The 23,983-nt window shown below is 35.6% G+C and overlaps 1 long non-coding RNA gene across 1 annotated transcript in view; it reads right to left on the reverse strand.

Annotated features, from left to right (window-relative positions):
- Positions 1 to 304: 304 nt before the first annotated feature.
- Positions 305 to 23,983, reverse strand: part of LOC116440817 — a 63,053-nt gene continuing 39,374 nt past the window's right edge. Inside the window, exons 5-8 of the long non-coding RNA XR_004238772.1 lie at positions 21,988 to 22,088; positions 10,725 to 10,918; positions 10,128 to 10,158; positions 305 to 7,174 (exon numbers count right to left, since the gene is read on the reverse strand). This is a non-coding gene — a long non-coding RNA (uncharacterized LOC116440817). The remainder of the gene's footprint in view (positions 7,175 to 10,127; positions 10,159 to 10,724; positions 10,919 to 21,987; positions 22,089 to 23,983) is intronic.

The raw sequence follows: 23,983 nt of genomic DNA on the forward strand, positions 1-23,983 counted from the left end.
CAGAATTAATGTAAAATGAAATAGTCCTATGTAACAAGAACACTATAACTGCAATAACAAAGTGCTAAAGATTTAAAGAAGTGTCCAAATTTACTGACCTCCATAAATTTAACTGGGTGTATTTAAATTACAAAATTATTTTTAATAGTATGACAATGTGTTAATTTGTTCCTGTGAAAGACTTGCAACACAGTGAAATCTCAAAGCTATATGAAAATTGTTGTTATTTTCCCATCCTTTTCATTTGATAATTTATTTAATGCTGAATAGAAAAACAAAAGTCTTCTTCCAAATGAAAATTAGGACATTTTAAAGTGTCTATTTATTTTGAACTACAATTACATCCAAAGATTTAACAATGGAATAAAAGGAAGAGTTAGCATTCTTAAACAAAAGCAATTATCTATGTATCTGCAGAATTTATTTAATAGTGGTCAGTCTAGCACACATCAATACAGATAAGTCTGTACTCAATAATGAACACAAATCATGATTTATAATAGACTAAGCAAAATCAATATAATTTGAAGAAAAATCAAAGTCAAAATGAAATGTTTCAATAGGATTGAAACCAGGAACACAAGCAAAGGAGTCCACATAGGCACCTGTTTAGTAGGAAATAAACCCCCTCTCCAATACCTTTACTGCTTCTGTGGCCTCCATTCAAACATCCATCAAATCCATAATTATTCACTTTCTCAATGACTTTTCACTGGTATCTCAAAATGAATTACCATAGCATGCTTATGCTTATCTGTGTACTTTTTGTTTTCAGTTATTTCAAGTGCCTATTCATTACTTGGGGCACATTAAAAGTATGGCAATATCTTCCACTGTGTCTCTTGTGGTTTGTATTTTACTTTTATTACAACATAGTAATCGGTTATATAAAGCTGAAGGCTTTTAAAACATGACTATTAAACTTTTATCAATAAAATGCACACTATACACATTGGTTCAAAAATAATAAAAAGGAAAGAATAAAATCTAGGATAAAATAAAAATATAGGTCACTGTTTCTGGCATGACAGCTAGAAAGTGTTTGAAAATGGAATAAAACTTGGAGACACAGCCTAGAATAGATGAGATTAGAAAAAAAACAATAACTTTGCCTCCCTGTCTAAATTTTCATATGGTACATCCTCCCACTAGGTCTGAGGCAATCAAAGAATATTCAAAAATTATTAATTTCTGCTAGCCTATAGTACGCCTGTACTCTAAATACAACAGAAGTGCTACCCTGTGTTGAATGCACAGTCCTTTAACAGTGGCAGTAATTAACCTGAAGAGCAGTCAGGGAAGAGAAAAGCTCAGTTTTCCCATTTTCATCCTCAGAAAAAGACCTGGATATGCAAAGGTGTCCTTCTATGCTGTATTTTCCAGAGAAATAACCTTTCTCCTTCTTGCTTCCAGTATTACTCCTATCTTTCATTTGTGAACAGCTTTTCACCATTCCTGTGGTGCTGTTTTCTTCCACCTCCTATATAAACAGCTGCTGGATCACATTCTTCAATAAAGAATCAGTAAAATTAAGCAGTTTAGAAAAAGGAGGACAAATTTCATGCCATATTCCAGTGTCCATATTTCGTGCCTGGTCCCTGCCAGCAGTTGTATGGGCCCTACAGAGGGAGAAATGATCTCCAGCATGAGAACAGGAGAGATTGGTCAAGGTCAATGAGAACTGCCTACTGGGAGTCTACCTTTTCTCAACATGTATACTAGAGACAAACACAAGTTATTGGCAACTGCATCAGCTGTGAGCTGAGAACAAAAGATGTAGTACACAGGTTTTAAAGCCTATCAATCCATGAGAGCCTATGGGAACAGAAAATTTGACTGGCAGTGCAAGGAGAGGATTTTGTCACCCACTTGGTAAATCTCAAATAATTAAATATTATTAACTGCATTTCAGCATGTCCCATTAGAATTAAAACTAATATTTTATCTTTGACAAAGAAAATTTATTGACCCTATACTGAATATTCAGGTCACTGGTGTTATATAAGTCTCTTTCCAGTAAAATATCCATCACCAGTATCATTTAGCCTCAAAAGAGAAATCTGAGTTCATTTTCTCATGAATATTATACTCCCCCAGAAGATATGAAATATACAGGCTTTCAGAGTTAAACATGTGAAACCAAAGCATTTTCTTGGTTAATTTTCAAAACTGGCCATTGCCCAAGGGAGGTAAATTCAAATAAACACAAAGATACTGAATCTTACTGCTTTCAAGTACTATGAAGGCCCTTCTCTATTCACTGAGGGCTGTATACAAACTGGATGTTATCTATTTATAACATCCAGCACATACTGAATCAGTATCTCCTGTGATAGAAGAGTTACGCATCTGTGTAGGTGCAGTTTGACACCAGTATAGCTGATGTAATTCCAATGTACTTAAATCAGCTGTATCAGTGTAAGCATTCTTAGCAATACCTCTGGGATTACGTCAGGGAAGGCAGGGGGTATTTTAATTTTAGCAGCCAACTGTAAAGACAGCACAAAAAGTTTGATTAGAATGCAACAAACTGCTGATACCTTGTGCCATAAAATCCAAATTCTGTTATGGAAACTATTCAAAGATGGAAAGAAAAAAAGAAAAATAATAATAATAATATGGTATTGTTCATTCAAGGGGAGAGCCATCCAATTTTCGCAGGGAGAACACTTTCTTTCCTGGTTCAAATTGTACCTTCACCTCAAAAATGTAGTCCATTCCTGTAACATGGGGGAAATTGGTTAGTGCTCTCCATGGCTGGGCAAGCCTTATAGAATAGGTCTTCTGCATCATGGGAGATTGCTGTAATGTCTGAACAATTACCCCATAGCAACATTATCCCTAATCCCTAAAGGAAGTGCCAAGGGTGCTGCTCTGGGTAGATTTTCAACCAGTGTCTGTCCTGTTGATTTCTAGGCTAGGTCTGAAATCAGAATTGCACCTCCTTCCATTTCACCCTGAGGCACCTGACTCTTCCTATAGAGCTGAAAAATCTTACAGACTGTTCTGCAGTCCTCAGCTGAGGGCAGGTCTCTGAAGATTTTAGGAGTATAAGACCTTAACTGACCCAGCCCTACCTAATTCTAGACAACAGAAGATATGGCAGCCATTAAATATTCTGCAATGAGAAATGCTCCATTTATGATTTTGTTCACATCTTTTAAATTCATGCCTTTGAGCAGGACTTCCAGCATTCTGAGATAATAACGAGGTAATGAAAAATTGCTGGTTTTGATGTCTGTTTGGCTAGCAGCCACTAGCAGTGGTTAGGATCAAGAGAACGACAGATGTCCTTTATAATATATCAGTTACTGATGGGAAGATCCCAGATCTGAAGCACCATAAGTCCCTTCAAGGGAAGGACATAAAGTTGGAAAATATCACAGAGGTAGAATTAGATTATACAAAATATATATCTCACATGAGTACCTTAGGCATCTCTTTGATTTCTTGGGTCAATCAGTGCTAAATTTAGTTATAAAGGATGAAACCAAGCAGTCAGACTGCTGGAAAAGATTGAAATAAAATAAGTATGTTCAGGACAATAAGTAAAGGATGTTTATCAGTTTATACCACATGTCTAGATTTAGAAATGATTTGCTAGAAACAGTGTTGGTATGCTTCCCAGAGATAATGTTTCTCTCTTTTGCCTTTTCTGTGTGATACAGACACTTTCAGATGGCAGATATTAAACTAGAAACAGCTGTATCCTCTCCACAAAATATTTTATTACTGACAAGCCATATGTCTATTGCCTGTCCTTAAAAAGACAACTGCGTGCCACACAGCATGCAGAGAATTGGGGCATATAATACAGACCAAAAAAAAAAAAAGGAGGAAAACCTCTCTGTCAAGACTGGTGTAGATTATGTTGTTGTTGTTTCACCCTGTACCATAACTAATTGTTTACACAGACAGACACAGAAACAGAAGACAGATACCACTTAACTTTGTAAGACAGGGCATTTTCCATAAAATGTATGCTTGTGGCCTCCCCAAACTGCAGCTTGGACCTCCAGAAGAGACTGCCTTTTCCTTCCTGTCCATTGTCACAGACCAGGGTTTTCCTCTCTTCTTAGGTATTTTCCACAAGCCATTGCTTTCTCACACTCAAGAGTTTAAATTTGCAACTGATTTCATATTGCTTTTTCCAAAGGTCAATTAAGGCTGTTCTCTTTTGGCTGCCGGAGTATGTGCAAATCTCAGAATTTCTCATGAAAATGAAAAGCACAGATTTTTTCAAACAGAAGACTGGCTATAGAAATTATTCAAATGATACAAAAGGGCAAGAAATAAATGCAACTTTTAATTTGCCATAACAGACACACTCACAATTTTGATTTGGACTTAGAGGAAATGACATTCAACAAGTTGATGAAAACTTTTCTTTTGAAACATCCTTACTACAGAGTATGTGAAAGCCCACTTAACACTGTAAGAGATACCTGTGGGTACTGGTCTGCTTCTCCACATGGAACAAGAGTCTGCAGTATAATGTGAAATTCCTAACTTGGCTTCTGCGCTTCATATAGATAACATTTGCTTCTTTTTAATGGTGTGATATCCTTTCAGAAATACTAACACTCTGCACTTAGAGAATTTTATCTCCAGTATAGTGGCCAATTTATGCCATCAGCAATTTAACCCAGTGTAAAGTAGCACATTAATCTTGGAATATTGTCCAAAATTCAGGGACAACACAGTTTATACATATACATGTAGATTTTTTATATGTATATATAATCTGACAAATCATTGGATACAACACAAAATCTGACCAATCATTGGGTTAAAATCTGAGTAGAAAAGTACAACATGCCTCTACTGTGTTGGAGATGATACTTCTCTGGAACACCATCAGATATAATTTTCTGGTTTGTTTAGCATATGACTGAGGATGGACAATTTCCCTCATGCAGATTTCTGTTGCTGAAAACTGCAGTAACTGCAAGATACACTCAATTCAAATCCTTTTTAACAGTTCAGAGAAGTCAATGGCTCAATCCTTCATATTTCCTTTTTTTTATTTCTGTAAGGACTAAATTTAACATTCTTTAGTGATCTGATAAATTTACTGGAAGAAGGGATTTTGCCATTCTCTCCCACAGTGGCCCAGAGGGAGACTGAAAATTTAATACATTTTGGCTCCTAAGTTCCAAACAATTCCCGCTCTAACCAATTATAGATGCAGTTCATCATGCCTTATTTTCAGTTGTCCAAATGTTAGATATCTTAGTATTAGCCATCTGACACAGCCTTTATATGCTGTGTGCAGAAATGTGTGAATTTCAGGAAAATGATTAATCTCATCCTAAAATAGGTATAAAAAATTGAAGATATTATTCAGTTGAAAAGGTTCCTGTTCCTTTCCTTTAATGATTAGCTGAGATTCAAACATTTAAGAACTTTTGAACATTTGAGTTCACCTGGAGAAATTCCAGCTATGGTGTTCATTGTGTTTTGCTATTTTTAATCCTGAAACATAAGCATGAGGTTTTCAGCATGAGAAAATACATCAGAATTTAGATATATCACTTTGAATACTGAGAAATAGAAATACTGAAAAATAAGGCGTGTCATGTGTGATATCACAGAAAAAAATGCGAACACAAAGTTGTCAATAGAGACTTGTGAATTGGAACTTCAAAAGTATTTTCTTCTTTACTGTTAAAAAGAGGTGCAGGTTTGTCCTATTTTTCACATAAACACCTGCCTCTAGATAATCTGCAAAGGTGCATTTTTGTCTTCTTCATTATTCATAAGCAAAAGTTCAGGTCTTACTAAAAAAACCACATTAGATGTATAGATTAACTACGATTGCATTTGTACAAAATATTGTATGATTTGTCTCACAACTGAAAAAGTTGAAAATGGAGAAGATCATTTGTCAAATATGCTTAGTGACAGAAATGCTGACAACAGGAAATCTATGGACTTTGGTAGCACGAGAATTTAGATAAGCGCAGAAGAAAAATTAGTTGTTTACATAACTGCTATATCGTAAAAGCCAATGCATTGGAAACACTCATCAAGAAATTTCTTCCATTATATTATAGCATTTAATAAAATCACAAATTCCAAAATTATCAAAACTCAAATGCAAATATACATGGAGCATCCTAATGCATAATTGTTCAGTTTGCCAACCCTTTCAACATTTTTGCAAAAATAATGACCTTCATATTTTTTCCTGCCCTCCTCACTATACAAATTTTTTGGACAGAATTCTGGACTGATTGACAGATCCCAAAGAAAAAGCTCTCCAGGATCTCACTTTAGCCTCCTCTTATACACCACAGGAAAAGGTGATACCCTACTTAAGAAAAAATTATAAAAGATCTTCATGTAACTGTAATGTGAGCAATAAGGTTAAACATGCAATATCTATACATGAGGAAATGGGACTTTGATGAATTCCCACGCTGCAGTAATGGGGTTGAAGCAATAAAGTTATCTATTTTCTCATGTCTTTATATTTTACCCATTAATTCACAGAAGGAAAATGAAATCACTAGTGGCAAATAAAAATGACTGCTCTGCAAACAAAAATAAAGAAAAAATTATTGCTTCATGGAAATACTAAGGAGTTCAGTTTGCTTTAGAGTTTTTTTTTTTAATATCTCCAAATATTTGCAATAATAGAAGGTATCAAATTTAGAAATACTGATTTAGAAATTTGATTGCAATTTTCATGTTCTAAGTCTTCCTGTCATAGCTAGCTTGAGGCACTACTGCAGTAGGGGAATTTCATTTATACAAGTTCAATTAACTTCTTTTCAAAATATAGCAAGATCCATTGTTCCAAGACAGTAGTTTAAATGACTGAAAATGGAAAGCAAGAGCACTAAGAGCTTTTTCTCTTGGAAATGCTGGGAATACATTTTTCCTTCTCTTCTTTTTTTTTTTTTTTTTTTTTTTTTTGTCTCTGGATGGGAATTGGAATTAAATGCCATTGGTGGTTTCCCAGTAACAATGGGAGCTAATTCTTCTTGGAACTGATTTTCAGTATTATTTTATAGTCTACCTGACTTACCTTAATAGAAATTTTAAAAAGCTGCATTAAAAGGGAAAAGAAGCCCCAGTCACAGACAGCTTTCTGTTTTCTGTTCATATCACAAGAATTTGTTTGTATCCCATTTTGTCTTGCAGGCTTTGGTTCATTCTCCTGTTGTCACTGTGAAGATGACATCTGCACCATTATTTCATTATCATATTTTAAAACCACTCTCTGTAACTATTATTTTCATGAAAACCATTTTGAACCATGCTACAGAAAGGAATAATTGTCCCTGTGAAGTTGCATAAATTTATCAAATATAAACATTAATGTAGCTATACTCAGGAAACATATTTTAAGGACTTCCATGAAAAAATCCCTCGGTCTGTTGTATACTAATTAGTTTTAAGTAAAATACTTAAGTTTGTACTAAAGTAAAAAAGAACTACATTTAACCAAAACAAGAGTATCTTTACTATGCATTATATGTGAGTGAAAAAAGCCCCATAATTTATAAATGAGTAATTGTTTATATGTGTCTGTTGGACTAAAATCCACCTGTTTTGTACGCAAGGACCAGGATCCTTTGCTGTAGAACAAGAGTCTTCTCAGTAGAGACCAGATTTCGCATACATAACCATGATGAAAATAGAGACTAATAGGTTAAAAACTGTAAGGCCCATCCTAAATTTTAGTAAACCTGGAAAATATGGAGGAGTTACTGTATTTGACTAACTAAAAGATACTCTTAATGGACCTCTCTAATCTTTATGCAACGATGAGCAGGCACTGGAAATGGACAAGTTGTGCCACCCAGTCAATTTTATCATTAATTTCTGTTTCTGTATAATCCTCCTGGAGAAATGCTTACTCTTTTGAAGTTGGCATGATTTTCAAGGGACAATCAGTAAAGTTGTTATGAAGCCCTCACCCTCTCTGGAGAACAAATGAGCTCATCCAGTTTCACAGATGTGCCACCCTATTCCTGGACTGAATTGTCAGATCTTTAGAGACAGAACACCTCGTGGTTTGAGGCACACATTAATTTAAATTTAGATCAAGTCCACAGGGAAAGCTTCCTATCACAGTGCACTTAGTTGAAGGAAAGTGATAGAAAACCCATTGTTAGGTAAAAAATTCAGCTTTAAAACTTTTGGTAAGTGTTAATGGCTCAATGGGAAACAAAACAGCTTGTAGCTAATAAATACTCTCTTTCCATCTCTATATTGTCTGAAGACCTTTTCTGAAGACTTTTATTCAAGCATACATTCAAGACAGATAACAGGAAATGTTCAAAAACAGGCCTTTTGGCAATCTGTAATTAAGACACTACAGTCCTTGAGATGGAAATCTCAATGGAAATTTAATTTAACCCAATGTTTGTGTTTTAAGTATTTGGTTTGCACAATACTAGAATTTAGTCAAAATTACTTTTCTTTTTTTGAGATTGTAATAAAGCAAAGACAAATTACTATCCTACTCTCCCACTGCAAGGACAAGCAGCCAAAATTACGGAAGAGAGTTTTCACACAGGGTGGAAAGAAACACTGAAGGATCATTTACTCTATCTTCTTACAAATTTTTCCTTTTGCTTTGACTTTTTCACTGTGAGGGTAGTGAGGCACTGGAACAGGTTGCCCAAAGAAGCTGTAAATGCCATATCCCTGAAATGTTCAAGGTCAGGCTGGATTGGGCTCTCAGCAACCTGGTCTAGGGGAGGTGTCCCTGCCCATGGTAGGAGGGGTTGGAAATAGATGATATTTAAAGTTCCTTTCAACCCAAACCATTACATGATTCTAACCTTTAAATGAAGAAGCCTACAACATATCGTTTTATTAAGGACCAGAAGTATTTCTATGTTCAAGGAGAGACCTTTGAACATGGGCCTCCTTGTTTTATCCATTTCTATTAAATGACATTTGGGTGAAAAGGCAAAGACTATTCCTTCTGCTACATGGTTATGTTATGGTCCATTTAAAGAAGTCCAACCATGAAAATCACTCTAGATACCCAGTAAAATTGGCAAGAAGCTGACTTTTAAGAAGCAGTAGCACGCAAACTAAATTGTTTTCCAGTAGGATTGCAGCATTTTTAGTGCTCCCTCACCCTGCCCCAAATAAGTCTTCACACAGGTCCGGGGAAAACAAGGGGATTTCCATTAATGTTATTATTACTGGATTTTTACTCATGTGAAATATTACTGTCATAGCGAAACTATAGATAATATTTGTAGCTTTCCATAAACTTTTATTCCCTAGGAACCAAATTAATGCTTTAAAATTGATGTTATTTTAAAACAGACAAAAATGATAAATGAGAAGTCGAAACATAAAACTGCTTGTTTCAACAAGAAAACACCCTATTTGAACTATCAGGATCTCGAATTAGTATGTCTTTTTACTAGAGAAAAAAATTACTCCTGTTACACAATATTTTTATAACAAATAAAAAAGAGAACCTTAAAATGAAATTTTTTAGGTAGGGTATTATGTAGGAAATCTCTACTAAAAAAAAAGCAAAATAGAGGCCCATCAAAGGTAGTTTCATTTTATATAATAAGACCCATGGACAGTCACAGCCAGATTATTGCTTTCCTCCACACAGATCCGTTCCTCAGCACTTTTGGTGCCCATCATCAGCATTCCAATCTGCAGGCCTGTGGCTGCAGCCACACACGGGCAAACACTCTGGAGCGGGGGAGCTGATTGTATAGCCTGAAGTGTATGAATAAAGGCTTATTACAAAGCAAATACATAAGGGTCTCCTACAGTGTCACTCCCCTCAAGCAAGCAAGGCGGGAAATTGATCATGATTCTGAAAAGTAATTAAGTTTGAAAGGAAAAGTAAATCCTATTTATCTAAAGCAAGCTCTGGTTTAACTAAAGGGAGCATCTCAAGCCCTAAAAATGCCTTCCTGAAGAAAACTTACAAAATAAAGCAGTTATGAAGAGTGAGACAAAATAGACATAAATGGAAGGCATGTAAATTCATGTTATGCAAACAAGGCTTTAAGTTAAGTACACCAGACATCCTCATATTCATACAATAAGAACATGCAAAGTCTACAGCACTGACAGAAATATTTTATGGCATGTATTTGATGACTGTGAAAGATCAGTAGCTCACTTACCATAGTGAAATCTGGGAACACAGCCAGTAATCTTTAAAAAACACAATTAAAATACATTAGTTAGTTAGTTTATAACTTAAAAGGATAGCATGTTCTAAATATTGGACTTTTCAATTGTAAACCCTCTGATGGTAGAAAGTCAGAACATTTAACTTCTGTTCTTGTGAATATCCTTGTTTTGCCCTTTTTCTCTTCTTAAAAAGTACCACATAAAATATCAAATAGGGTAAATATTTTCTAGGGGAAGGATTAATTCCACTTATTCTGGCATGTCTAAAAATTTGCATTAATTTCATATAATGTAGTTGAAATTTGCTCTCCACCTAAATCAATGGCTGCCATTCCTTGCAGCCTTGTATTTTTTTGTAGTCTGGCTCAGTTTATGAGTTGTCTCACAACTAGATTTTATAAAACCTTTTGTACAGCTCACAGTTTTCAAGTATTAAAATCTAAGCTTATCAAGTTGTGAAATACAAAGCCCTAAGATGCTTTTATAAGTCACACCAAAGAGAAATCAAGAAACCTATGCCCATGAGCACTTATTTTTTTATGAGGTCATACAGTATGTGAAAAGACAAGAAAAAGAGATCATTTTACCGTATTGAAATCCATTCAGTATGTTTGCTGCTCTGTCTAGAAGACAGCAACACCTGAAGTAGCCAATACCAACTGCTGGAGAAAGGAGAAATGAGAGCAGCTCTGAACAGGCCATCCAGCCAATGTCATGGCATGCAGCTCTCCCACCTTGCAGTCATTGTCTTGCAGTGTGACTCATCCAGCTCCAAAGTAATCTAATAAAGACATGATTCAGGACAGCGTGATAGGAATCTTGATTGATTTTGCATGCACAGGTTTCTGACATGTACAAATGGAGAGGACTATTTTGTAGGTAATTATTTGATGCCTACAGAAAGCCAAAGACATAATTCATAACAAAAGCCACTTTTCTTTGTAGGAGACAATATTTTGTGTTATGTAAAAGCTGTGTGGAAAACAATATTTATCTTGTAATGAACTTTAATTAAATAAAATGTTAACTCTGAACTAGAGACATAATGAATGTATAAATGTTGCCTGTAAGTTGTTCTCAAAACTATGGGATGAATTATTTTCAGCCATAATTTTTGTGACTACTCAGTTTCTTGGATTTAATTAGCAGTTTTACCAAGAAAAACATTTTCACCTTATGACTTGAAATATTCCAGTACTGAATTTTCAGATAGTTTTTCTAAGTTCCAGCAATCTATTTGGAAAGGTCCATCAAATCATAGCAAAGAAATCACATAAATTTACCTTATGGAATGCATGAAAATTAAGTAATACAGTTCAACTGCCACAAAAATAACCAAAACAAAAACAAAGATATGAAATTTTTTGTTTCCTCTTTAAAAATTCTCTGTTTAGAAATTACTGATGTGCTTAAGGAAGTAATGAACTTTTGATGGGCAATTTACAATCATACAAATCAATGGATGTATTTGACAGACATTAAAAAATGCATGTTTACCACTACCACAGAACAAAGCAAAATACAACTTTATTTTCTTCCATGCTTATGAATGAACATTCTAATTAGCAGTCAATACCACAAATCAGGAAGATTTTTCATATGGAATCTCTTCCTTCCTTCCCAGTCTTCCTCTATTCTGTCCTCCACAGAGAATCATAACAAATCTCCAACAAACTTCAGAAAAACAAGTTTTCAAAAATGTTAATGAATTATTGTCAACTTTATTAAACCACTTCAAGAACAATCAACATAACTGAACATTTACAATTTTTTTGTCAGACACTTTATTAAGTGGTATTTTGAAAGTCACTTAAATTTTAATTATGTTTTGTATCAAAGGAGTTTTCATGCAACCTAAGATTCAATTTCATTGCTTTTTATTAATCAGTAAGTACCACATTATTATATATTCTATAGTATTACAGATAATTTATATATACATTTGTGTATGTATGCATATAAATGATAAAACATAAATATTTCACTGCTTGTTTTCAGCTTTTTTTAAGAAGAGTAGAAAAAACTAAAGGAACCAGAGTTTTTTCTCTTCTCTTCTCTTCTCTCAACATTATACTCAGTGTGACAGTCTCCACTCAAATGCCTCTGGGCATGTGTACATCTCTAACTACAATAATCAGTGCTGGAAACTGTTCCAAATCCTTCCTGAAGAATTTCTAGTTCTCTCTTCTTTCACCCATTAGCTTCATTTTTGTCTGAATAGCTAATGTCAGTCAATCAGCATAAAGAGAATAGCAAGATTAAATTCAGTGAAGGGGGAAAAAAATGGTGTGGTAAGGATAAATTTTACAGATCTCAGAAGTCACACAAGCACTGGCATAAAATCTGCAGAATGTGAAATCATAGCTTAGTTACTGCACACAGCCACCTCTAGCTTTTATTCCAAACTGTCAGTATCCATTACAGCTTCAATTCATTTATTACCATACCTATCTTTCTTTCTGCCTGTAATCATTTATAAAGAAAAGCAAACTTCTATTGTATTTATTGCTGCTGCTGAGACTTGAATGAAACTGTTTTCCATAGATATTAGGCAAGTTTATTCCCTTACCATGTAGAGTTATGTTGTGAACCACATCTGCATTTAGACCACTGCCCATCATGTATGCTCATATATCTTGCTCTAAATTAATTAAATTGTTGTAAAACTACATAGACTAGCTATGTTCTCATACACTTTAACCCAATTCTATATTTATTCCTCCCTGAAAGTGTAATGTCAGATTAAGTTAAATCACCCTACATTTTAAGTAAAGGTTTTGTAAGCTACAGGGTAGTTTAAGAAATTGTGTTCCATGCTATTCATTACCATTAATCTGTTCAACTACTCTAAGTGATTTTATTTCAATGATTTCTCTTTAAATCTAATTCATTTAGTGATTTCTAAAGGTGTTTTCTCGCTTGCTCTCTCTCTCTCTGCTCAGAAAATCCAGGTATTTTTTGTTGGTTTGCCACTGACTAAATTGTAGGCCCTATTCACATCTGTCTTTATCACTAGCATCCCTGTCCGTAATATTGGCAGCTGTACACATACAGAATTTTGCAATGCCCAGCAGGAGGAAATTGTCCCCTCCAATAACTTGAGGTTTCTTGATGAGAGAGTGGAGACATTGAGGAATACATTGCTGCCTGTGCCTGCAGTCGCCCATGTCAATGGCTCTTAACTATACCAAGGAAAGTATTACCTTCAACAAGGCTTGATGAACTGAAATCCAGACTGCACCAACTTCTGTATCTAAAACAGTCTACAGTGAAAGGAGTCTAAGGACTGCTATATATCATATCCATCATTTCATCCATCAACTTTCTCAGAAGTTTTGGGAAAACGGAAGATTTGATATTACCTCTCAAGAGCATCAGATTTTAGTCAAGTTACTGACACAGTTACTAGCTTAAAAGAGGGCAACACAAATTCTGAAGAGAGGAACAGTTATGCAATACAGTGAAAACGTACCAGATTCTTCCCTATCTGTAACCATTGAATTCTTCATTTCCCAAACACTAATTTTATTATCCTCTGCCTTGAACATCCACATATTTTAAAGGAGCTTTGGGGATGAAAGCTTAGGTTCCTGGGGGAATTTGCACAAGCCAGGATGATCCACAGTTTTGAATTTCTTTATGCACATTGTGTTAGTGAGGATTTTAATTAAACTCAGTGGCAGATAGTCTGAAGCAGCTGAGGCCCATAGCTATTGTGTATGAAGGAAAAGCATTGAAGGAGTAGATGGATAATTATATGGAAATCAGAACTCATTTCAGGCTCCCATGTAATTATCTAGGTCGTCAAAATAGTCCCTCAAAACCAGGAAATCTTTGTAATTCAGACGCATATATATATTTTTTTTTAAGTTATAATATCAAGCTGGGACAATATTATATGTACATAGTATAATTTTAAACCACATATTTATGCCACAAACCGTTTCTTAAAATATAAAATAGCCTCACAAAATAGCCTCATTTTTCTCTGCATCCAGAAGTATCTCAAAGCCTAACCTACCTCACATCTGTATAGGATGTGCTGTTTTTCTAAAGCCAATACTCCAGTTTCTGGAGAATGAAGAGGAAAAGAAAGGTGAGAAGCCAAGACTTGCACAAATAACTCCTCACTGCTGTCCAAAAAAGGAAATTATAGTAGAAGGTCCTTTGTCATAATTTTGTCATGATCTCATAAAAATCTAAGACAAGAGTGAAGAATCAACTGTGACACTGGATAGGTGTCATCAAAATCTGTAAACATATATGTTAAAGAAACTGGTATGTTATTCAAAAAGTGCAAATACTGATTGCTTTGGGAGTATTCTGCTTAGGCTGGGTGCAGTGTAGTAGCTTCAGAACTTCAATTAGTACTGAATCGTAAAAAGAAAACCCTTCTCTCATGTTCAGATTGGAATTTCTGTAAAGTATGATAATTGCTATGTCCTCACCTGCAACTCCTTGCTTAAAAAAAAAAAAAAATCAATGACAGTCTTTAAAAAGATTTGACTTGTTCCCTTTATTGCACAAAAGAGCCTTTGAGCTAACAAAAATGCTTGTTTGTAGATTCTAGATCGCTTTAAAGTGAGGCTGAGAGAGACAGGCATAATACACATATTACACCAGAACACCCCAGTCAGCATCATTTGAGGGATAACCATGGTGGTAATCGCCACAATGGACAACACTCATCTGTGGTGCCTGGGTATATTCCTGCTCGTCCCACTGCAAAGCATCCCTGCACCATTGCCACGCTGTGAACACCACCACTACTGCATCCAGACTGTACTCATGCAGCTGGTGCCAAGGGCTGTAGCTTTTTATGGTACGGTGTAATTAGCTTTTCCTCTGGAAAGCTGAATCCTACTGCCCTGAATACAGTACAGCCCTCTCACAAAACAGCTTCCTGAAAAGAGGTGGAGGAGGCAGTGTTCCACATATCCAGCCTCACTACTCTACTCTGTTAGGCAATATCTGCTGGCTCCTCGGATGCCATTGGGAAACAGTGAAATTGCTTGTTCAGTGCCTGCACTCACATTTCCCTCTGTTTTCACATTTTTTGATTCTTTGAATCTCACACTCCCTCCCTTTTTCCATTCCTTGGCACATACAGTCACATGATTCCTCCCTGCTCATTTCTCCATAACTTTTTCTCATGTCTTCTTGGAAAGGGCTTGAAGATTTTTTTGGACTGTTGTCTAGGTTGAATCCAAAAAAAGACTGTTTAATCCAAAAGAGAAACTGTTTAAAGGAAGAACATAAACCCGGCCACTCCCTGCCATATATTCTGTACCTACTCCCCCATCCTCCATACTTCTTGCAATAAGCATGCTAGAGGGTACAGCCTTGCATCTTATTTTAAGTGTATTTTCATGGACCTGCTGTCCAAAAATTTATATACTTCCTTTTTGTAAGTGTCTATATCACCTGCAATCACAATCTTTTATGGCAAAGGATTCCATAAGCTTTCTACCACCAAGAAGAAATATGCTCCTTTATCTGTTTTAAATTAAACTCACCGTTTTCTTCAATCTCCATCTAGTTTTGTTACTACAGGCTCATGTACCAAGGTGTAAGTCTGCCATCTTAATGTTTTTGTGAACTTTGTTCATATGTCACTCCTAAGAGGAGCATCACTGATAATCGCTGATATTTTATTCTCTTCTCATAAGCCAACTGTTCCATCTCCTCCATAATTTTAATTATCCTTTGCCTTCGCCACTTTGTTCTTCTTGAGATGCAGAGACAATACTGGCCAACCATGCTGAAGACAGAAGCTCATCAAAATTTTGTGTGGCAAACTGTCTCTGTCCTGCTCTCAGTTGCTTTCAAGATGATGCTAAGCTCTACATTTTTCTTCAATTTTTTTTTTTTTTTTTTTTTTTTTTTTCCTGGCTAAAACCACCTGCCAAGAAAGTTATTTCAGACAAATGTCAGCCCCAAATCTGTTACTTAAGTGTTATTTCCAAGTTCAGTACTGGAAAAAGGTAACATACAATGGAAAGTTAAATGACTTCTCTCTGTCACACTCGTTGAACCAGACTCATATTTCAAAGTATTTCTCTTGTTTTCTGTTGCAATCATTAAATGACTCTAGCTTCTTGTGTGTTAAAGATCAGTTTTTCCTTTTCAACTTTCCCTGTAATCTGTTTACTGACTTATCTCTCTTGATATATTGTGAGGAATAAGCAAGCAGGTTTAGAAAGCTATGGCTTCATGGCCTTCCTGAGAAACTTGATTTACCAAGGCACAGCTGAGGCCCTGCGTTAGAATCAACTATGGTCGTGGTTTGTGGTAGCTGCAAAGAGCAAAGCATGACAAATCTGAACCAAATAGACAACATAGTATACACAAATGTGTATTTAGAGAAAACATGTAACATTTAAAATATCCCTTGAAATCCTATTCCTAACATACCAAACTTTGGAATGCTGTTTACACACATGCTTTCAGAAAACCCTACTAAACATGCTGTAAGTTAAAGTTTTTTAAGCTCTCATCCACATCTAAAGCTGAAAAAAACATTCAAATGCCTGAGTTTTCTCGTTGTCTCATGAAAACTGTCCCCACTGACCAAGCTCTTCTGGCACCATAATGAAGCCTCTCCTCATTGGGCCTATTTTGAAGCGTTTTTATTGTTTCTTGCTATGCACATTATGTTGGCTAGGTAACTCCCTAGCTGGTTTGTGTTCTCATTCAAAGTGACAGCCTACCAGTAAATAAAAATGTTCAATTACCAAATGAGAACTGAAACTGCAGTCCTATCACTTCACTTCAGACACCATTTAAAAAAAGAAAGAAAACCCACCCAGACAACCCAAAACATTAATGGTAAAACAGGAAATAACACTGATTTGGGATTGATTTTTGAGTGGCATTCACTCATTAACTGTTCCAAACACATTAAGAGCCTGAGGGGATCTTCCATGTCTCAGTGAAGGAGAGGCAGTTAGTCAAAACTTTTTATTTATAACAGTCACAAGAGCATTCAAACCAGGAGCTCCATCCCTGCAAGCAAGGGAATTATGTAGCACCTGAAGTCACACTTCCGTATCATGTTTTACAATAGTATTCTGCATGTCATAAACATTAAAATAAGTTCTTGAAAAAGGGGGGGAAAAAAAGCCTAAACAATTTAATTAATTTTCTTTTATAATGGACAAAGCTCCCTATAGGTTTTCATATATACATAAACAAAGTTCCCTAGTCTTGGTTTATTAGTTTCTCTCAAGAGTTCAAATTAAGATGTTCTCTATTAAAAGTAACTTAATAATCTCAAAGTTAAATAAGGGAAGTACAGTTGTGTAACATATATGCTCTCGTATTTTGAATGCTTCCTTCAGTGTTCCTCCTTCTGCATTTCCCTCCTGCTGCAATTGAAGTTAAGAGGTACTTCTATCTTTATAGCATTACCTTCTTCTATTCCCATCCTACTAACCTGCATATAAATGCAATGGTCCTAACACTTCCTGACTACTCAGCTAAAATTTGTTCCTTCTAATCCTCACATAATTGAACACCTAGACTTTAACCTCCGCATTACTTTTTCAGAATCTTTTCATTTTTTTATTTAATATTCTCAGTATTGCCCCATGTTTTCCTCTATTGTCTCTGGAATTTGCGTTCTGACCACCTGTAAGTTAGTAAACTATGAACAGCTAGGAAAGTTAATTCAAGTAATTGAAACTTCAAGTTCAGCATCTCTTTATATTTTGTTTCAAATGCTTTTGAAATGATAAGAAAATGGTATAGCCAGAAAATGTGTGGAGATTTTCCTTCTACAGTATCTGAAGCTGTAGTTACTTTGATATGCAAGTTGTGTTTGGAGGCTGCCATCAGACATCCAATTTTAATTCACCCTTTCTAAAACTGCCAGTCACACAGTTAAGATCATGTCTGCTAAATACGCTCAATAGTTTTAATACTTGAGTAATTTTACCCACTAATTTTGGAACAAATTTTTATTCAAAAGTAGATGAGGAAACTTGGGCTGTACTCTGCCTCAGCTACTTGGTGCTCAGCTCAGTTAGGCACTAGCACACCTGCAAAAAAGCATCAGTATTGACAGGCAGCAGTCTGTAAACAAAATAAAATCTATACAAAGTGTATTGGTCACTCTCTTCATCTGCCTTCTTTTTATAAATATTAAGATACAAGAATTCATTTTAGCTAGAAAAATGTCAACTCACATACTTCTTCTCTCTTATGTGACTAAATTTTGAAAGCTATCTGCTTCTTTGTGGCATCTAACCCAAAGTTTGGACTTCTATGTTCAAAGATAGGTTATTACATACTGCCAGCAAAGCAGAGGGGAAAAGAAAAATATCTTCCAGCTCACTAATTTAGTCAGGACTCTTTTAGGCTCGTGTTTCTTTGGTTTTGGTTTTGGATTGTTTTTTAGATTATTTAAGTACCCCAATTTCCATTGCTTTCCTCTCAAAAAAATGGTATGAATTTTAAGCAGCAAATTTGTAGCTACAGCTTTATACCACTGTGGCTATCAAATCTTGTTTTGATAAATTAATAATTCAGAACCAAGTTTGGTGAAACACTTGCCTTCATGGTGCTCAGATGTCCTTGCTGTGGACTGAGGCAAACATCCTTTTGGTTTTTTTCCAGGCTCCGTTGACTCTCCTCTGCATTCCTTTCCCCTATATTTCCCAGTTCTGAGAATAATTAGCAACACTCAGTAGTGATAGCATGCTGCAGCAACCTAACAGTGATATCTTGCCAACACCAGCTGTGCTTCAGTATTTATTTATTAAGATCACACTATTTACATAGGACAAACTTGCTGAGACAGCAAAGAGATGAATACAGTTGCAGCAGCTGAATTTCAGCTTGACTTTTGAAAGGAAATAAAACCCATACTCGGGTAACATTTATCTCTAAGAAGAGGAGATACAAGCCTTTAATTCCACTTTCAAGTTATGTTTTGCTGGCTCTTGAGTTTAGTCTACAGGTGATGGAAGGGAACCTTGTACTGCAGGGTGTAGTGGATGATTCTTCTTTTTGCACTGCATTTAAACAGCTGAGTGCAGAGACATTGGATATGCAGGAAAAGGATGCATCTGTGAAGCAGGCTTCCCCTTTGTATTGCTAAGGCCAAGTCAGAGGCTGGCTTTGTAAATCATGATACACTTGAATTTTCACATCTGCTTGTCAGAATGGTAGAGCAACATGAAAACTGATGTCAGCAAGTCTGCTGCTTTCTAGTTCATCTCAGGTAGAAAAAAAACATTAGGCAGGCTTATGATTTAATGTGTGTGTTCTTTACAGTAGAGTGAATGCCAGGAATTTAAAAGCCTAGACTCTTCCTTTAGATGGTCTTTGTAAAAAAGGCTGCTGAAGTGCTACAGAAGTTCACACTAGAAGACACTGTACATTTAGAAAATTACTGGCTTTCTCCCTCTTATTTTGAAAACTGTGTATATTTTCTGTTCCTCTACCCTCATTTGATTATTAGTACATATGAAGCAGTAGTGATTTCCACCCTCCTGGAAATAAAAGAACTGCCACTGAAATGTGAGTCAAAAATGACTGTTTAAGTATTCAGAAAATGCTTTGCTAAATCCTTCATGATATACGTAGGCCTAGGTCCCTTAGTGATTTCAAAAGTAATATTTTACAAGGAAAAAGTTGAAACCAGAAAACATTTTCTTGTCTGCTTATTAAAGGAAGGGGAACTGAGGGTGACCCCAGCATAGATTGCAACCTTAGCAGTGGGGCACCACCCCACAAGATCTGACCATGGCAGGCAGAGCCAGGTGCTGGGAGCAGAGTCCATCAACTGTAAGCCATGAACCAGGGCCAGGGAACCTGGTGAAGAGAAGCAGTAGACACAGCTGGAGACATGACCACATTGTACACTCCAGATCCATCCAGGAGATGGAGACAGAGCTGGAGGCAGAGCTGGAGACTCTTTCAACATAGCTCAGACAGGGGTTAGAGGTCCTCAGCTGAGCTGAAATGGGCCTTCTGGGCCCTTGAGAAACCCAGTGGGGCTGGTCAGGGACATTCAGTCCCATTTGTGCTCTCAGGGCTCAGACGAAGAGCCATCCTGAAATATGTCATTCAGTTGAAAAGCAGTCATGGAAAGAAACATTTAAAAAGTTGAGGATGATGAGCATTTATAGAACAGTGTCCCACACCAGAATTGTGGTCTTCTCATCACCTCACTGAAATAAAATACAAAGTGTATGAAGGCAAAATTTACTTTTAAGAAAATAGTGCATTATGAGATAATAAATGCTTAAATAGAAGCATAATTTGAATCTTTTGCTTTGACCTTTTCTAATTTTTCAGTGTTGAGTCATACAACCTGAAAGATTTATAAAAAAATTAAAGTAAAATTTGTATGACAGGCATGGCAAGAAGTCAAAACTGTGTGGACAGTGTTTTTGTGTCACCTCCAGTTATCAATGGTTCATCTTTGTGCAAGTATTTTGCATGCATATTTAAAGCTTCTCAGGATATATAATTTTTCCAAAGTGGGCAGCTTCTCTGATTTTAATCAGAGTTGAGTGATTAGCATTCTTGAAGATATGTGTGAGAAACATTCTTAAGTATGGTTCACCTGACCTCTCCAGCTATGTTAAGGATGATGTTATTTTTTATGAGCCGTGAATACAGAATCATTGACTGCTAGTAGGTAGCTATAAAATCTGGAGTACATGATCAAAAGTAGTTATCTTTAGTAGCTGTGTTCTGGTCCACATAAAATAAATTGACCTTATAGCCCTTTTTCATTAGAGAGCATCAATACCACAATAAACATTGCTAGGGAATGTTCAGTCTGATATCAGCCTCAATACTGAGGCCAAATGATGGCATGAAATGCTGACCCATCTCCAGCCCCACAGGCAGCAAATATTCTGATTCAAGAGTCAGATGAAATGCAAATGCTTTTTGTTGTGAGAGTGTTCACATACCGTGGTTTTTTTGACTAAGCTTTTTTATGAACAGTTACAGAAATGCTAATTTTTAAAGAAAACCTGAAGCCTCTCAAGTCATTTCAATTTACCCCTCACTGCCTGGATACCTATGCAAGACAACACTCCCAACTTTTGTCAATTAAAATCATCTCTTTTTCAAGCTGGTTTACTGAGGTTGTCCCCTATCTTGGGACTCAAAAACTTTTGAGTAATCTATTTCTTAATATGTATATAGATATAATACAGCTAATAATTCTAAAATATAAAATAATATCTATTTGGTATTTTTCACATAACAATATTCTGTTGTTGTATGGACATCTAACCCAGTCTCCTAAGCAAGGCTAGATTGTTAAAAGCATCTTACCACGCAGCAATACAGTGAGGCCTACATAAAAGAATTAAGGACATTTATCTAATGCTTTTTCTTACTGGATCTTGATTTTATAAATGTCTTATTGCAGATTTCAGAATTAAAGGACTTGCTCAAACCACCAAGCAGGTCATTTGGCAGTTTGGAAAAAGAGCAGGGCCTCCTTACTCCTGCTCAGGATCGAGCACCATTTGAAACACTCGTAGAGTGCCTACACAGAGCTAGAGGGCACAACACAGGTCTGGGGGAGGATCCCCACCCTCTGAAGCAGCAGGTGGAGGCTCCACAGCCTAATGTAGGGCTTCTAAAGACAGACCCTATTCTTAGGTAGCTGAAAAAAGACTTAGTTTGAGATCAGGACATCCCAGTGTAGCTGTCTCCATGCAAAGGAGGCAATCGTAGCTGTTCATTTAGTTTGGGATTGACTGGCTCACTGTGTGCTCTGAGCTGCTCAGCTCTCCCCTGACTAGGAGAAGAATTAAAACACGCTTGCATAGACAGACATCTACCTGAGATGCATACATGAGAAGACAGGTAGTCACTTACCTTTTGTGTGAACCCCTTTGACTGGATCTGAATCCCAATTCAGGTATCTGTGGTTCCCCCTTTACATGAACAGGTGCAAACCATCTTGATGCAACCACTGTCTAAAGAATTGGGAAAAAAGGAGATTTAAATGGAAAATAAATAACCAAAAGTTTAAGTTACAGTAGATTATAAAACTTTCGAGTAACTAATATACCTTATTTCGTCTGTTTCCACATGCATACTATTCAGTGTTGAATGAACAATGTGCATCTGTTTGAATTATCATAAAGCAGCTTTTAAACTATTTATAACAAATATATATAGTAAAAAAATTTACTAATATTAATGCTGTCTCTGAATGTATATATTATTCTCTTTTACACATACTGCTGGTTTTTATGTATATATAAATAATTTCATTTATATTATATATTTTTTTTTCTGTCATATGCATAAAAGCACATTCTTTTACAAAATTATCTTTAGAAAATGTTGTGTGAGGAATAATGCATGAGTGTGTAACTGAGAAAAATTTCTTAACTTTAAATGCAAAAGAACATACATACACCATGTCCACAAATTTATTTCAGAAAAAATAAAAGAATTCTCTGGCTATCATGAGTTACTAAAATATAGAGTGAAGGTCATTATGTAACCTTAACTTCAGTGTATTTTTGTGCCTTCCATGATATGTATACATTACCTCAGTACAGAACAATACATAAGATTTTTTAATTTAATAAAAAAAATGTGAATTTAAACCTGAACATGAAATAGCTCCTACTGTTAGAAAGAATCCAGCAACGAATAGCTGCAATGTCATAAAGGCTGCAGGATGTTAATTAACCCTCAGGCAAAATTTTCTTTTTTGACATTGAGGAGGTCATAAAATCACTCAAATATTTTCTTAATTAAAAGTCATATGCAAAACATCTGTCTTGGTACATGTTTACTTCTGCAATATTGTGCTCATGTTAAATGATGCTCTTGAAGACCTTGTAAAGCTTAATAAGGACAAAACAGGGGGACAGAGCTGTTATAGAAACAAAACTACTTATCTAGAAATTGCATTAGAAATTGACATAATTTAAAGTTAGAAGACATTTAATGAACATCCTACAGAAAATCTAAAAAAATAATTCCTAGAATGCTTGAGAAATTTTTTTTAATGAATAAAATATCTTTTATTGCAGTTTTTCAAACCGTCATTTGTTAATATTTACACTGTGTTTCTAAGCACATTGACATTGGAGACATCAGATGCAGATGTTTTTAAAGAGGAGAAAAGTGACATAACTAAAGCTACAATGACAGCTACAAACAGTGACATAATTTCTAAAAAATTATGTTTCTGTTCTGCCATCACATAGTGAAACAATATGTCATTTTTACTAGAATAGGACTAAACCTACTGTATTTCCAAGTCCCAAATCAATTTTCATTGTGTTTTAACCCATGGGGCTTCAAATGAATGGCAATTAATAGTAAAATAAATAAATGCTGGCTGTAAGGAGGTTTTCTGTTTCAATGAAAGCTACGCTGACTTGAAAACCAGAAGTGATGGTTTAGGGACTAAATCATATAAGCTGCAGGGTTTTTTCCTTTTTTCTTGCTTTCTTCTTAAGAATGATAACTAGTTATTGTTCTACGAATGCTTGTATATATGCAAAAGCAAAAATAAAAGACAACTTTTGATATTTTTAACAACCTAACAGGAAGTATTATTCTTTAAGCAATCAATAGTGATGATCTCGTGTCAGTGCTGGAAATTGCATTATATGAAGGAAAAACAGAAAAACAAAGAACCCCAATCATGGTGAGAAATAAGAGCAAGGTTCACTCTATGTAATAGATCAATTATTTTCAGTCATATAAAAAATAAGCCTCAAGCTTAGTGAACATAGCAGATTTTTCCTTTGACTCAGTAAGCATGGAACTACTTTGAAAGCAAAGTACTTTTGTTGTTCTTTGAGTATGTTAAAATAATGTAGTGTAGTTATGCTCTTCACATACA

The sequence above is a fragment of the Corvus moneduloides genome, chromosome 3, assembly GCF_009650955.1.
Source record: "Corvus moneduloides isolate bCorMon1 chromosome 3, bCorMon1.pri, whole genome shotgun sequence".
NCBI lineage: Eukaryota > Metazoa > Chordata > Aves > Passeriformes > Corvidae > Corvus > Corvus moneduloides.